The sequence below is a fragment of the Gorilla gorilla genome, chromosome 9, assembly GCF_029281585.2.
Source record: "Gorilla gorilla gorilla isolate KB3781 chromosome 9, NHGRI_mGorGor1-v2.1_pri, whole genome shotgun sequence".
Lineage (NCBI taxonomy): Eukaryota > Metazoa > Chordata > Mammalia > Primates > Hominidae > Gorilla > Gorilla gorilla.
In genome coordinates, this window is record NC_073233.2 from 36,660,839 (window position 1) to 36,677,894 (window position 17,056).

The window sequence follows — 17,056 nt, forward strand, 5'->3', positions numbered from 1 at the left end:
TTAATCCCATTCACCAGGCTGGAGCCCTCATGACATAATCACTTGTCAAGTACCCCACCTCTTAAGACCATCACCTTGTGGGTTAAGTTCCAACATGTGAATCTTGGAGGGACACATACATTCAAACAATAGCAGCTCCCACAAAGAAAAAAAAGAGATTTTTAAAAATCTCTATTTAAGAGCATTGAGAGCTAATTAGGCAGTTAGGACTTAAAGGCCCAACATCCTAAAGAGAAGTGAAGCAGAAAGATGTGAGCCAGTAAGAGTCCCCTTGGAGAATTTCCTAATTTTTGGTGCTGTGTGAAAGGCTACCTATCTAAGGAAGAGCATAATTGCTGAGAAGCAGAGTAGCTGAAAGAGTTTCTGGTAATTTTGCAGGGCGGAAAACACAAAAAGTGGAGTCCAGAGCTGCCAAGGCAGCAAAGACAGAGGGAGAAACAAGCCTGACACACACAGTTACATTTTTTTTTTTTTTGAGACGGAGTCTTGCTCTGTTGCCCAGGCTGGAGTGCAGTGGCGCGATCTCTGCTCACTGCAAGCTCCGCCTACCGGGTTCACGCCATTCTCCTGCCTCAGCCTCCCGAGTAGCTGGGACTACAGGTGCCTGCCACCACACCTGGCTAATTTTTTTTTTTTTTTTATTTTTTGGAGAGACGGGGTTTCACCATGTTAGCCAGGATGGTCTCAATCTCCTGACCTCGTGATCCACCTGCCTCGGCCTACCAAAGTGCTGGGATTACAGGCGTAAGCCACCACGCCTGGCCACAGTTACATTTTTAAGATACACAAAGCAACCGGCTAAGAATCTAAGCAGAATGCCACTTAAAGGAAAAATCATTTTCAATAGTCTGACAGTGACAAGGACAATTTACAGCATATGAATGAGCTAAAAAGAAGAGGACTTAATAAAAGATAAATACCCCAGCCTCTCAGTTAAGACTGTCTGAGGCTATGCTCCCAAGAATGAGGTTAAACAAGATGTATATTTGAGTTCATAACAACTGTAACGCAGACAACTTAGGTTGATTCAGTTGTTGATTAAATTAAAGTGTATTTTCCTCACTGTAGTTTCCTGACAGAGAACAAGGTGAACCCTTTCTGGGGACAGACAAAATCATCTGAACACATGTAATTTTTTCATATAAAATATTCATCATTTAATAAAAAGATGCCAAGGAGATGGGGTTCAGGACACGGTACACCAAAATATGGCACCTTGGATTTGAGAAAACAGCAAAAGGAATAATGTCACTCTCACCCTCCCCTTGCCCCTTCTCCCCTGAAGCAGGCCATAAAAACCTAGCTGATCTTCCCCTGAAGCAGATAATAAGACCTTAATTCCATAGACCCCCTCCCTATACCTGGAAGAAAGGAACGCTCTTATCCTCAAAGATAAAGATGCCAAGAAGAATCTGAACAACCCTTCCTAAGTCTGCCCTCCGCCCCCAACTTGTAACCTTTAGAACACACCCCCTTTTGTCCACACTTCTGTGACTGTTCATTCTTCAGCAAACCTAAGCATAAAAATACAGTTCTCCCTATTTCTTTGGGTCGTCATTTCTGAAGGCTCCTGTGTCATAGAAAACTTACACTAGACAAATTTGTAAGCTTTTCTCATGTTAATCTTTTATTATAAGTGACTCAGCCATGAATTTGTGATGGATGAGAAATCTTCTATTCCCTACAAAGGCAGACCAAGAAACAAGACAAAAATAAAGCCCAGATGATATAAATAGACCCACAGATTATCAAAATCAATGTTATCTAACAGAAACTTTCTGCAATGATAGAAATGTTCTATGTATGCACAATCCAATACATGAGTGACTGCACACATGTGGCTATTGAGTACTTGACATGAAGAACTGAATTTTCTTTTTCATCTTAATTGATTTACATTTAAAGAGCCACATGTACCTAATGGCCACTGTACTGGACAGCACAGCAGTAGCCACTAATGGAATGCATAATTCTCATGATGATAAAGGTAAAAGATAATTAATAGAAATATTTGATGAATTCATCAAAGGAAGAAAAAGGCAACATACAACAAATGAGACCCCAAAAAAAAACAGATATTGTATAATGGTCAGCATCTACCCAAATATATCAGTAATAAGCATGTAATGTTACTCACAAGAAAAGAATATATACTCTAATCGAAAAACAAAGATTGTCAGACTGAAAAAAATAAACAAAGCTTAACTATATGCTGCTTATAACCATGACACATTTGATTATGGGAATTTCTTTAGATATTGCCTCTTCTCCAATCTCATTTCTCATCCTCTACAACTCTTATTATATTAGACGCATGTTCAACCCATTCAGTCTGCCTCAATTTCTCAACCATTTTCCCCCTATTTTCCATTTCTTTATCTTTGCTGGATTTTGGTTAGCTTTTCCATCTCTGTCTTCTAGTTCAGTAATTCTCATTTTAGCTATGATCTACCTATTGTTTAACTCTTTCGCTGAATTTTTAATTTCAAAAATTAAAAAAATCATTTTTTGGAGTTCTTTCCTATTTTTCAAGATCACATATTCTTATATAATAATATCTTACCCTTTCCTTGTGGTTTTTACTCCTTTTATCACTTTAATTATGTTAACCATAGTTATTCTATAATACATTTCATATTGTTCTAGTTTCTCAAGTCCTTAAAGTTCTAACAGTCCTCTTCACTATGTCTAATTACTCTCTGTCATACTGAATTATTTTCTTCTACGATTTATAAATTTTAATCCCAAGCTCTTGTTGGTAGTTCTTTATCACCCTGGACTGTTGGAAGTGTAGCTATACAGAGTTTTGCTTCTGCCGGACACCCCAGAACTTCACTGGTGTGAAGGATTATTGTTTATTATAAAACCCTAGGAAGAATGTCAATTGAGACTTCACAGTTGAATATGGAAAAACCCTGAGCTTTGATTTCTCTGGGAGTTTTTTTTTTTTTTTAAGTTTTAGTGTTTAGTTTTTCTAATTCCTCCTTCACTGACAGACAGCAATTCTATGATTCTGCCTTTATGCTGGGGTCTCAGGTCCAACTTTCTGCCTCACACAAGTCAAAGCCTTATCTCTTGTCTCCAGGAGACCTTCAAAGCTACAGCCCCTAGTTCCTAGTGGCTAGATCCAGTCACCAGCTCCCTCAGCCTCCACAGCATCAGCTGGTAAGTTTATTACTCTGGCTTTAATTTTCCTTTTCTTGCACCCACTGACATCTATGTTATGACAAGTCAGTCTTTTGCTATTTTTTTAATTGATAACTTCTATGTGGTTAAAGGCGATGAGTAGCTCTGCTTAGACTCAGCCCATCAAGCTCCCAAAATTACCCCGTGATTTTTAGACCATGATTTCTCCTTCTTCTGCCTCCACTTCTGAATTTATTCAGGTTACCCTGCTCCTGTGGCCCCTCATATCTAGAAGCTTCACTATCTTACACAAAATTTCCAATCACATTTATATTCTTTATAGATATTCTAAGGTTCTGTGCAGTCGCAGAGGTAAGAGAATCTCGTTGTGGTGCGCATTGCCATCTGCCATCTTGTTGCTCCGACCTTCCTTCTTTCTTCTTCTCAGCCAGACCCTGTAGGCTCTGACTTTTCCAAAATCTCGTGCTCCTACATGTCTTCTTCCTTAGCATGCATAGGAAGCTTAATTCTCCTAACAAAAAGTAGACCTCACTTGACAAAAGCATATCTGTGTTCTCCAATGCCATGAACATTTTGGTGAATAGGATTTTCTTTATACCTTCAGACTCACAAAAGTGATGCAGAGAACAGAGACAAGACCAAACATTGCTAGAGACTTTTCTTTAATTGAGAAAACTGCAAGTTAATCTATACACAACAGAGAAAATAAGTTTCCGCAGCTTTAAAGATTGTTTTGATATTCACACACACACATACACACATTATAAAATATGTCTATTCAACAAATATTGATTAAGCACATAATAAGCAATGTGCTAGGTTTCATGGATATAATTAAAAACAAAACTACAGTCATCCATCACTTAATGATGGGGATACATTCTGAGAAATGCATTGTTAGGTAATTTCATCATTGTGTGAACATCATAGAGTGTACTTACACAAACCTAAATGTATATAGCCTACTACACACCTAAGCTATATGCTGTAGCCTATTGCTTCTAAGCTATAAACCTGTACAGCATGTTACTGTACTGAATACTATAGGCAATTATAACACAATGGTAGGTATTTGTGCATCTAAACATAGAAAAGGTGCAGCAAAAAAACAGGAATAATCTTTTTGGACCACTGCTGTATATACACTGTGTCATTGACCAAAACATTGTTACATGGCACATGACTATATTTAATGGCTTCCCTTTCCTGCTAAACTGTAAATCCTAGGAGGGCAGGGCTGTGTTTTACTTATTTACCTCAAGATCCAAGTGCTTAGCAGTGTACTGGCACTTAACGATATCTGTTGACTACATAAATGATTGATTATATTAATACATCAGTGAGTTTTGTTGCAAAGATGAAAATCTAAAGGGAAAATGATATGAAATTGTTCCTTAAACCTGCAGATATATATTTAAAAAGACACTAAGCTCTATCCTTTTAGTTCACTCACATTGGCAACTTTTCCTATTTAGCAAGATCTTAATAACCTCTGCTCATTAGTTTCCTTCACTTTCTCCCAGTCATTTTGTCCTCCCCTGGTTTTGTTTCCTTGCCTGCCTGTCCTGACGCTCATGGCTACCTTTCTGAAATACTCTCTTGTCAATGTACTTAGCACATTGGACAAGCTTGATTTATGGGATCCAACTTTGTTTTTTGCCTCTTAATGGCCCTTTAAAGTTATTCAGAGGAGAATCTTTCTTTGTGACTGAAAAGGAGACTTCGTGGGCCTCATAACTTTCTCAGTTTAGGTAACCGAGGGCTCTGTGGTCACTCAAGTTACAAACCATTGTCTCAGTTCAGAAAGTGGAACTACCAAGTCCACAATATTAAACATCTCTTAAGCTTTCATTCAAAGCAGTTTCCCCTCCCTTCCTCTGCTTAAGGCAGGTGGGTAGGCAGGCCACTTGCACTTGTGGAATGGGGTAGGTCAGCTTCTACTCTCTTTCTCATCTCTCCTTCTCTCTCTCTCTCACTAGCCACTGTGATTTAAGTGCAACTTATAGACAGTAATATTCACCAATTTGTAAGTATACCATTGATGAGTTTTGACAAATAAATTAAGTCATTTGAATATCACTACAATGATAATACAAAACATTTGTATCATCTCAAAAGTTTCCTCATTCACCACTGCTGTCAATCCTCTTTGGCTCCTGGCAACGACTGATCTCCTTTCTATCTCTATACTTGGGCATTTTCTAAAATTTCGTATAAATGGAATCATGTAAAAGACTACATACTCCATCTGGCTTCTTTTTGTAGCATAATGCTTCTGAGATTCATACATGTTATGCTTATCAGTAGATTAGCTTTTTTCATTGCTGAGTGTTATTCCATTGTATGGACATACCATTATTTATTTATCCGTTCATCATTCAATGGACACTTTGGTTCTTTCTTTTTTTCAATCATTATGAATAAAGCTGCTATGAGCATTCAGATCCAAATTATTGATTAGGTAGGTGCTTAGACTTGTCCCTGATAAATGCCTGAGAGTGAGATTTCTAAGTGATCTGTTTAACTTGTAAGGATTGTCAAATGGCATTTCCAAAGTGGCTGTACCCTTTTGCATTTCCACCTGAAATGTATGAGAATGTCATTTGCTCCATACCTCCTCTTAAGCACTTGATTTTATCAATCATTTTTAAAAATTTTAGCCATATAATAGATGTGTAGTGCTATCTCATTGTGGCTTTAATTTGCATTTTATAAATGATTAATGATATTGAACATCTTTTCACATACCATTGCCACTGATATATTTTCTTCGACAAAGTATGTCTTCACATCTTTAGCCAATTTTGTTTTAAATTGCGTCATTTGTCTTACCATTATTGAATTATAAGAGTTCTTGATATATTCTAGAAACAAGTTCTTTATCAGACATACGTCTACAAGTATTTTATCAGAGTGTGTTGCTTTTCTTTTCATTTCCATTGGTGTCTTTTGAAGAGTGAGAGTTTTTCATTTTCATGAAATCCAATTTATCATTTTTTTTATTTTATGGTTCCTGTTTTTTTAGTTGTATCTAAAAAAAATTTTGTCTAACCCAAAACTACAATGAATATCTCATATACTTGCTTCTACACCTTTTTTTATAGTTTAGATATATTTGGATATGTGATCTATTTTGTATTAATTTTTATATGTGGTATGACATAAAAATCATTGTTTACTTTTTTGCATCTGGATATTCAACTGTTTCAGTACCACTTTGTCTTAGTCCATTTAGGCTGCTATAATAAAGTAGCATAAACTGGTGGCTTATAAACAAAAGATATTTATATCTCACAGTTCTTGAGACTATAAAGTTTAAGATCAAGGAGCTGGCAGATTTGGTATGTATTCTCACATGGTGGAAGGAAGAACTCTGACCTCTTCAGCCCCTTATAAGGGCATTAGTTCCGTTCATCAGGACTCTATATCTGTGACCTAATTACCTCCCAAAGGTACCATTTCCTAATACCATCACATTGGGGATTAGGTTTCAACATATAAATTTGGTGAGGAAACACACATTCAGTTTGTAGAGTACTTACTGACTCATTAACTATATTGGGCAAGTTATATAGGTGGCAATTTCATATGGTTCAAACTAGCATTTGGTCTCTTTAATCTTCTTTTTCCCCCATATGAAAAACAGGAAGAGCTGTGGTACATATTACGCAGGTGATTGTTGTGAAATTTAAATAAGATAATGCATGCAAAGCACTCCGTCCCCTGCAGAGCACATAAGTGCTCAGTAAAGGAGGATATGTTATAAAACTCATCAAATCCTGACTATTGCAAAATATATCTTGAATTTATCTCCTCCACCTTATCACTACTTACTCTTTCACTCATTTATTCACTTAACAACTTTTTATTGAATCACCATGTGTTCTGGGTACTAAGATAGGCATTGGGAATTCAATAGTAAACAAACTAGACATGGCCTGTGCTCCAGTGGGACTTTCAGAATGCAAGAGAAGACAGACTGTTAAATAGCAATTAAAATGCAAATAATAAAAAGTCATGACTCTGGGCTTTGCTCTGGCTAGTGAAAGAATACATTTTCTATGTCCCATCTTCTTCCCCCAGGTTCCTGGGTGAGGGAACATAGGATAAGCCCAGAGATAAGAGAGAACTATTGAAGAAACTCCTGCCAGAGTGATCTATCTAAACCACATATCTGACCATGTCACTCACTGTCTAAACCAGTGTAAGGCTCTTCACTGCCTTCAGGGTAGAGTTAAACTCTTTAAAATGACATATCTCTCACCAAAGCTCTTAGCACTCTTTCTCTCTCATTTTGTTTCAAAAAAACTAAACTATTTATATTTCTCTATACATGCCATGCTTTTTTATGTCTCTGTGGCTTTGCTCATGCAGTCCATGAAATGTCCTTCACCCTTCCTCTGCCTTGGTAACTCTTCATACCAGCTGGGATTCTCATGGCTGCAGAAGAAAGCAAGCCAGTTCAAACTAACTGGAGGAAAAAAGAGAAATTTACTGTAAGGATACTGGGATGTTTCCTGAAACAGAGAGCAAGGACATGATTGTATATCTATTGTAGGTAACAACAGAATGCATTCTCTGGAAGATGCATTCTCTTCAGTTTGTCTCTGCTTCTCCCTGTGCATGTCAATGTGACTCACATTGTTGTTATTATTGGTTTTCCTCTATCAAATGGCAGAAAACATAGCAATTGACAGTTCTCAAGCTTCAGTGAGTCCCATGTGGAAAAATCCTAGGGAGGGACATTGATTGCCTCAGCATGTTTCACGTACTCACTCATGGCCCAAACATTTGGGGCCCAGGGATGCAGTGTGATGATGTACAGAATAGCTGCTCTCACCATAACCATGTGGATGGGGGAGGGAATAACCCAGAAAATTTTTGGAAAACATTACAAAAACATTATAGATATTTTTGACATTCCTTGAAAAAATTTCATTTGCATAAATGAATTAATATAAATTAAGCATAAATAAGGAATCCCAGCTCAGATGACCCTCCTCCAGGAGGCACTCCAGATTCCCTTTATTGGTTTGGGTGCCTGTGTTCTATGCACACTTACTGCCTCATGAATATGTCTAACACTACTGTTAACATTTTTGATCATCTGTTTCTGTGTCTGTCTCTTACGAATTCTTAGAGGACAAGTATGTAGTATATTCAGTTTTGTACCTCAAACTTTGAAGATACAGAAAACAAAGCAATAGTGAATGTGGAAATGTACTGAAGATTTTTGGAAGAATGAGTAGGTGATTACTTCAACTAACTGGCACTTGAATTTTATTTCTAAAACTCTCATTATAAAAAGTCATCATTTTCAACTTTCTTTTGAGTCAATATACATTTGACCTCTTACATAGCAACATCAAGTCATTAATGAGATAATCCCAAACCTTGTTATTACATCGTAACTTTCTCTTAGCAGTAATTATTGGAGGTGAGAGAATCTATATTAATTGACTTGATTATATATAATATTTAAAATCATCTAATTGACACATTATAGAGAAAAACATGTGAAAGCCACATAAATAAACTCCGACTATGCTTAAGAACTGTCTAACCCAGCTCATTTGATAGCCTATTGACCAGTGAGTTAAACAAAACTCTAATTCAATGATAGCAGCATCCTCTGCCCTTTCCAAAATGCAGGACAGGATAATATTATCTCATGGTCAAGAAATGTATTAAATATGTGGAAAAATAAAATGTAAAAGAGCATGAGGAGAAACTTGGTGAAAATTAGCAAAACAATGCTCTGTTCTCCCTCTGCTGGCTTTTAGGCAGTATTGCTCTTCAAAGATCTGTCCAAAGGCCCATATGAAATTTTTTCAAGGAATCTCAAAAATATCTATAATGTTTTTGTAATTTTTCCAAAAATATTTAGAATGCTCATAATGTTCATCTAAATAAGCTCCACCAAAGCTAGAGCATCCCCACCAAAGCCATCATTACCTTCTCTTCTTATCACAGATAATGATTAATACAGAACAGATAGAACAAGTAGAATCTAATGGCTTGACCAATTTTCCAAAAGAGCAATTCAAAAGAAGTAATTGATATTAATATTATAAATAGATAATATTATGTTTTCTAGTTTTCTAAGAATATGATTCTTACAGATTGCGATGCAGCCTGATTGAGTAGGAAAAACACTGCATTTTTAGAAAGAAAACCTGGGTGTGAGTCTTGACTATCCCTATTACTTACTGGTTGTACAAGCTTTACAAATTGTCATTTATATGTTAGTTGTATAACATTACCATTTACGGAACTAAGTCTCATCAACCTCTAAATGAGGAAGCTATGCAACAGAATTGTTAAATCCTTTTCCAGTTCTAATTTTTTTGTTCCCAGTGCTGTTGAATTATTAATTTTTAATAATTAATTTCTGCATTTAATTCACACCATTTTGGTCATTCGAAGATGTAACCAAAATGGTTCCTGTAACCATCAGCTTCCTTCCTTGATGTTGTGCCAAACACACTGTGGACATCCAGATGAATCCTAATTGACACAATAATGATTGTGATGGCAATAAAGAGCCCTGGGGTTTTTATTTGAGCCAAACTCTTTCCTAGTTATATGGCTAGTATTTTGAATAGCAGCTGTGAACAAATCTGTATTTCCTTCCCCTACGCCACCCCCATAACAGTCTGAAATCTTTACTTCAAATGAGACAAATCAGAAGAACTGCTGAAAAATAGTTTCAATCTGTCCTTCTGTCCAGTCATTAGTTAAATCCCCTATATCACATTTCTTTAAATCAACTGACTCTTAAATATTGTTATAAGGAAAGCAAGGACAAGGTGTGTGTGAGGTTAGGGGATACTAGTTCAAATAATGACTCCACTTCTTTTAAGTTTAATACCCATCTTTCCAGATTGAAATATACCATGTCATGAATGAGATAATACATATGAGCTTATCATTCCAGTGTTTTCAGACATAACTGGAGGTCCATAAATAGTAGCAAGAATAATTATAGCTACTAGTTATTGAGAACTCACTATGTGCCAGGCACTATGCTAAACTATATATATAAAAAGTTATACACAAACACACACACATACACAAACACATATTCATTTATTCCCCACAAAAACCCTATAAGGCAGATGCTACTTTCTCTATTTTACAGATAAGAATTTGAAGCTTAGAGAATTAATGTAATTTCTACACATTATCCTACTAGTGGCTAAGCCAGGATTTGAACCAGGCAGTCTGATTCCAGAGCCTACTTAGAGTTTTGTTTCATGCCCCAAGGAGGATATTGAAGCTTTAGAAAGCAATTAGTTATGCACCCTCCAGAATAACTAAAATGAAAGCCAACAATAACAACTGAGAACTCCAAGTGGTGGTGAGTATGTTTATGAGTGTAAATTGGTGCTAGAAGGAATGTAAATTGATGCAACCACTTTGAAAAACTCTTCAGCAGTATGTACTTAAACTGAACATACATATTGCCTATAATCCAGCAATTCCACTCCCTACTACATATCCAAATGAAAGTGTAAATGTATGTGGACCAAAAGACAGAATGTTCAAATGTTTGTTGCAGCATTATTTGTAGAAGCCCCAAATTGAATGAACCCAATGTCCATCAACAGTGAAAGAGATAAAAGAAAATGTTCTCAGTTTCACGTAATAGAAATACCACTCAGCAATGACAAATAATTAATTGCTTACGATGTCATACAGCATCGATGAATTTCAAGGACATAATACTGACCACAAGAAGCCAGACACAAAAGAATATATGTGGTACAATTCCAAAGCTCAAAGTCCAGAAACAACCAAAACCAATCTATGGTCAAAGAAGTTAGAATGGTGGTTACCTTTGGTAAAAGGTGCTCACAACTAGGAGACAGCATACAAGAGACTTCTGGGGAGCTCATAATTTCTTGACCTGGGTAGTGGTTATACAAATATAAAAATGTATCAAGCTATAGACTTAGAACTTGTGTACTTCTTTGTGGTATGTCAAAATTCAGTATGAAAGCTTACACAAAGGAAATGAAAACAATTACTAAGAATTCATTCCCCTCATTCCCTTTCAGAGTACACGCCATCTCATCCCAAACTTGAGATTCTTGCATGCAAACATTTCTCTTTTTTCCTAATTCTTGGTTCCTTTGCACATTCCCAACTGCGTTTAATGAGAAGCTGTGAATTTCTCACAGGGAACTACCTCACTAGCTGATATCCTAAACTTCAGTTCCACTCTCTGACCACAACTGTTCATTGTTTCAGTTTGATCACAGATTTCACCTCCTTGCCTTCAATTTTGATTTTGAAAGCTCCATTTCTTTTCATTCTCAACCAGCTTTCCCTCTTTCGTTCGTTTGTTTATTTGAAGAGATTTATCACTTCAACCATTCCACTTACTCAACTAATAGTGCTAGGCTCCTGGAATACTATAGTAAATTAAACTGACATTATGTCTTATCTCATGATTCTCACCATCTAATGACTTCCATGAAAAAACCCTAAACTCTCTTGTCTCTTGTCCTTCTTACACATCTAACCGTCAACTGCTCTTGCTTAAATTAATTCTGTTGTCTGCCTTCACTGGTCCCACACAAGGGCAACTATACACTAGAAGAAAAATTGAAATTTTCACATCATTAATTTATGTCTCTGCATATTCATGGTCTCTAACTTCATCTAGGTCCTAAATGCTGTTCTATGTCCCTAGCAAGCTTTCTCTTTATTTTTCCTAACCTCTAATTGAAATTTAGCGTTTCATTTATTTACAAAGGGCAGGCAACAAATAATAGTATTAGCAGTGCCTATTAGTACTGCTGCAGTACTAATAACTTTGTTTACAGTGTCTATAACTTTGTCACCAACAGAAATCACATAATTTTTTGTGTCACATTATAGTTGTTACAGATATCTCAGGATATATTCATATTCATCACTACTTTGCAATTATGGTAGTTATTAGATTTGACACCAGACCATGCTATTGTATGCATTAGGATAAGTATTGTAGCATTTTAAAAAAATATGTTTCTTGACACTCCTCCCATCAAGAGGTAAAGATTATGTTCCTTTCCTGTGAATCTGGGGCAAGCTCAATGACTCCCACATAACCAAGAGAATTCAGTGGAAGTGACGCTATGTGTTTCCAGCACTAAGTCATGAAAGGCAAAGAGGCTTTCACCTTGCTTCCTGGAGCACAAACCCTGGGAGCTCTGAGACACCATGTAATAAATCCAACTACCTTCTGGCTGCCATGCTGTGAGGAAGACCAAACTAGCCTAAGAAAAGAGCCCACGTGGAGACAGAAAGAGAGAGAGAAAGACCGACCTGGCCCAGCTCCTACTGTTACTTTGATTGGTAGAAACAAATAAGTGCTTCTTACAAGGTCTGTCAATCTGCTCTGGCTTATGGGAAGACAAACTATTCCCAGCCCTGTGTAAGTACTAGAAACTGTTTGGCCCACTGCTTTTTGGTGTCTTTTCCCTAGCGTCGTGGAGTTTCATCCTTCCATTGCACAGATAAGTACTCAGAGCCAAAGGGAAGTACGCAATACAAAGGAACACTCTTGCAGATGTCCAAGACTCTCTTGTGTGCCATGTCCTCCTCTCAGATACTCTGCCCATCAGCCTCCCCAACTTCCCACCTCTGTCGCCTCCATCTCTGTCGCCTCCATTTAGTGAAATCATCGGTTTTTGTTTGGGTTCCCCTCCCTGTTCTAGGCTCTGGACACTGCCTCCAGATAGTAAGCTGGGGTCATTATGGAACTTAATTCGTTTCCCTTCTCTCAGGGATCACGATCCTGCACTGCCTGTTGGCCAATGTCTGAAAACAATGATTTCATATATACATACCTATATGTGTATATGTATATATACAGCCTTTTCCTAAATATGTATAAGTATACATACTTATGATTTATATGAATGTATATATGTGTGTATATATTATATATCTTATACATATTATATATTTATAATATATATTTTATATATTTATATAAAATATAAATATATATTTTATCATATGCATATATTTTATACATATTATATATTTATATATTATATATAACATACTCAGTATATAAATATTATATATATATAATGATATATACATATATATTTTATATTATATATATACGTAAATACATGTATGTAATATATAAAATATATTTTTTTTTCAAGTGATACTCCCATCTCAGCTTCTCTAGTAGCTGGGACTACACCTGTGAGCTACCGTGCCCAATTCATTTCACATATTATGCTCAATTTTCCAGGTATTTCTAGTGATAGGGTAATTTTGCAGAAGCAGAAATCCAAATGTAATTGCTAAAACCTAAATTAAAACTGAATTGTGTTCTTTAATCTTAAAATTCATATTCAAAGACACAAAAAAGGGGTGCCTCTTTATACTTGACAGTAAAGCTTGTTGAAGATGTTCTCTCAGGTAGCTGTTAGCATCTCTAACTTCCCGCTCTTTAATTGGGTATATACTGACTTCTACCATCACCACATCACTGAAACAGGTCTTATCACACCATCTATAACTATCTTATTAGTACAGCTACGGAATATATTTAGTTCTTTTTATTTTCCTTCTAGTTCATTTCAACCCGAGCTGGAAGATGAGTTATTTCCTTACTTGACTTTCTACACCTGTGCTATCCACTCTGGTAGCCACTAGGCACATGGGGCTACTGAATATTTGAAGTGTAGCTAGACCAAATTGAGAGGCACTGGGGGTGTAAAACACACACCAGGTTTCCAAGACATAATATGACTTAAAGGACGTGACATATCTCATTAGTTTTTATGTTAATTACATGTTAAAATGATAATGTCTTAATTACTGGGTTAAACAAGCGCTATCTCTAAAATTAATTTCATCTGCTTCTGTTTACCTTTTTATATCACTACTAGAAAATTTACAATGGCTTATGTGACTCACATTGTACTTCTAATGGCCAGTACTGCTCTATAACAACCTCTTGCACCGACAGAGCCCTGCTTTAAACTTTCCTTTCTTGGTTTGTGGGTCTCTGTTCTTCCCTAGTTTTCTTGCTACCTCGCTGTCTGCTCCTTCTCAGACTTTTCTGAGACCTAAATCTGTTGTTCTAAAATCGTAGTGTGCTGCAAAATCACCTGGGTTGCTTGCCAAAAATGCAGATTCTTGGATCTTATCTGCAGATATTATGATCTGGTAGACTGGCTTGGAGGACCGAGATTCTGATTCAGTAAAATAGAACGAGAGCTCAGAAATTTAGAATAATCTTTAGCCCTATTCTCATTTTACCCTATACATAGGTATCATCTTCCCTATCCTACCCAGCTCCAAAGATAGAACTACCACTCACAGACTAACATCTCCCAAAACTCTTATCTTCCAGCTGAGATCCCTCTCTTATCCTGCCCTCTTCTTCCAACTGCCAGCTGTATATCTTCACTTGGAGGTACATTTGATAAGTTTGAGAAAACTTAGCGTATTCAGTATTTAAATTCTTATCTCTGTTCTCCCTAGCCCACTCCTCCTTTTGACCTCCCAGTTATCCAAGCTAGAAACCTGAAATAATTATTTACTTCTTCCTAACCTCTATATCTAATCAGTTAAAAAATCCGACCAATTCTGCTTACTTAACCTCTATCATCTCTATGCCTTTTAAATGTCCTTCATTTAGGGTTTCTCAATCTTGGCTCTACTGAAATCTTGAGCCAGTTAGTTCTTTGTTGTTGGAGGAGGGAGGTTGTCCTGTGCATTGTTAAGTGTTTAGCAGTTACCCTGTCCTTTACCCCTCTAGATACTAGTAGCACCCCTTGCTGGTACAGCCACAATGTTTCTAGACATTACCAAATCCAGTGGGAGGAGGTGAGTGAGAGGGAATCACATTTCATCCCATAGAGCCACTGCCTCACTTGATGGAGGCCCTCTTCTTAATCATCTGCGTTAGGGCAAAAGTTTCCACCCGGCCCTCTAGCCCAGGACTTCACCTCTCTTCTATTCTCTACACTCCTCATAGTTTTAGAGTTTTCACAGGTTAAAATTCAGTATCTCTAATATGGCATAAAAAGGGCATTATTTGTTACCTATGTGCCTTTCCAGCTTTCCACTCTACCCATACTGAAAGGCTTTGCAGTTTCCTTAGGGATGGATGAAAGGCGTAAGAAGTGTTAACTATAGACAGTAACTAAGCTAGTAGCTTATGAGATAAATGCAAAACTCCTAGCATATTTTAAATATAGAATATGAGTAAGCATGTACTTTGTGAAACATAGGCAGGATTATGTAAAATATATATAGTAAGTTAGTAAACTATAAGACATGCCAAAGTTAAATAGAAATATGATGGAATAGAGTCACTGATAGCCAAAAAGGGATGGAAAAACTAAGCAATGAGCAATCATGACATCTCTGGGCTATTAACTATGTCACCTCTAAATCAGCCACCCATTGGTCACACTTAGAATAGTCTCATATGTGCTCTGCCCAGGAAATGCAAATAAAACCTGTATCTGTTCAACAACTTACCTAGTAAGCTCTGGCTGTGACCAGGCATACTTCTCTGCGTCTATCCAATAAAGCAGGTGTGTACCATTGGCCCAAAGCACTTTCCACCTGTGGGCCTCCTTGCTGACACCTCACCTCTGGTCCTCGTAAGTATACCACCAGCGGAGAAGGCTGTTGTGGCAGATAGGATATATGAACATTACTTAACCCATGATTCAGGTGATGGCGTCCTTCCACTTGCTTGCACCTTATCCTAAGTGTGTCCACTTACCACAACTCTTTCACCTATTCACTGGATACTTAAATTGAATAGGCTATATTATTTAATAATCTTAATTTCATCTGTGAGCCTTCTCTGTTTCATTACCTTTAGGATAGCTTGCCTAGTTTACTAGGAAGCCACAATTGCATCAAATTAAGTTCCATGCAGGCATTAATCTCCTCCCAGAACGCTCCTGCTTTAGCCCCTATCATTTTATCCTGTTTATATCCATGTGTTTCTGTTATGACACTTTTCACACCACACTGTGATTAACTGTTTATTCCTCTCTCACTAGTCTGTGAGCTCCTTGGAAGCAGAAATAAATTTTATTCTTTTTGTCTAATCATTACTTAACAAAGTGCCAACCACAAAGTAAACAGTAAAAGAATTACAGAATGCAACCTCCTGCAGACACAGTTGAAGAAACTATTCATTGTTTTTTCCTTTCTGTCATTCCCTAGTTCTAGGCATCAAATCGCTTGCCTAGTCGGCGAGCAGTATGAAAGTGGTGGGAGGACCATAGACGCACTGCAGAAAACAGCTTACAGTAGATGCAGAGAATTACTACTAGCAAGCTTGGGCCTTGGTGGGGCTTGTCTTATTTACCTGTTCCTCATTTTTCACTGGGAGTTTAAAACAAGTTTTTGTTTCCCTGCTATCCCGACCTTAAGATAATTAAAAGGCCAAGAATCTTTAAGAGACTTTCAGTTCTCCTGGATTCTAGATAACAAAACCCACTTTAAAAATTAATGAGCACCTATACTGTGACAGACAATAAGGATACAATAAAAATACCATTTCTGTTCTGAGAAAATTTACAAGCATCTTCCTGGAGCCTACATTTTACTCGAAGTAATAGCTATTTTTATAGCGTACAATAAAAGATGCATTTTGGAATATATTTCGCTTGAATTAAAGAAATAGAATGTGAGACCTTAAACAAAGGGTCCGTTCTTCAGATCCTTTTAACTCACACTCTCCTTCAGGGGTCGGGGTATTTGGGTGCAAAAGTTTACTATCACGCACAGGTGTAGAGATGTACAAATACGATCCAATTTAGTGGAAACTGTGTCTTGTAAGAGATGGCCTCCAGGGACCTCCCACATCCCTAACCTCTCGGAGGACTGCAAAAGACAGCATCTGAAGCACCTCTTGCCTCGC

At 37.0% G+C, this 17,056-nt stretch overlaps 1 long non-coding RNA gene across 1 annotated transcript in view; it reads right to left on the bottom strand.

The window, feature by feature from the left end:
• Positions 1-17,037, bottom strand: part of LOC129525621 (uncharacterized) — a 289,944-nt gene extending 272,907 nt beyond the window's left edge. The window contains exons 1-3 of the long non-coding RNA XR_010135457.1: positions 16,830-17,037; positions 15,655-15,804; positions 10,986-11,056 (exon numbers count right to left, since the gene is read on the bottom strand). This is a non-coding gene — a long non-coding RNA (uncharacterized lncRNA). The remainder of the gene's footprint in view (positions 1-10,985; positions 11,057-15,654; positions 15,805-16,829) is intronic.
• Positions 17,038-17,056: the final 19 nt, after the last annotated feature.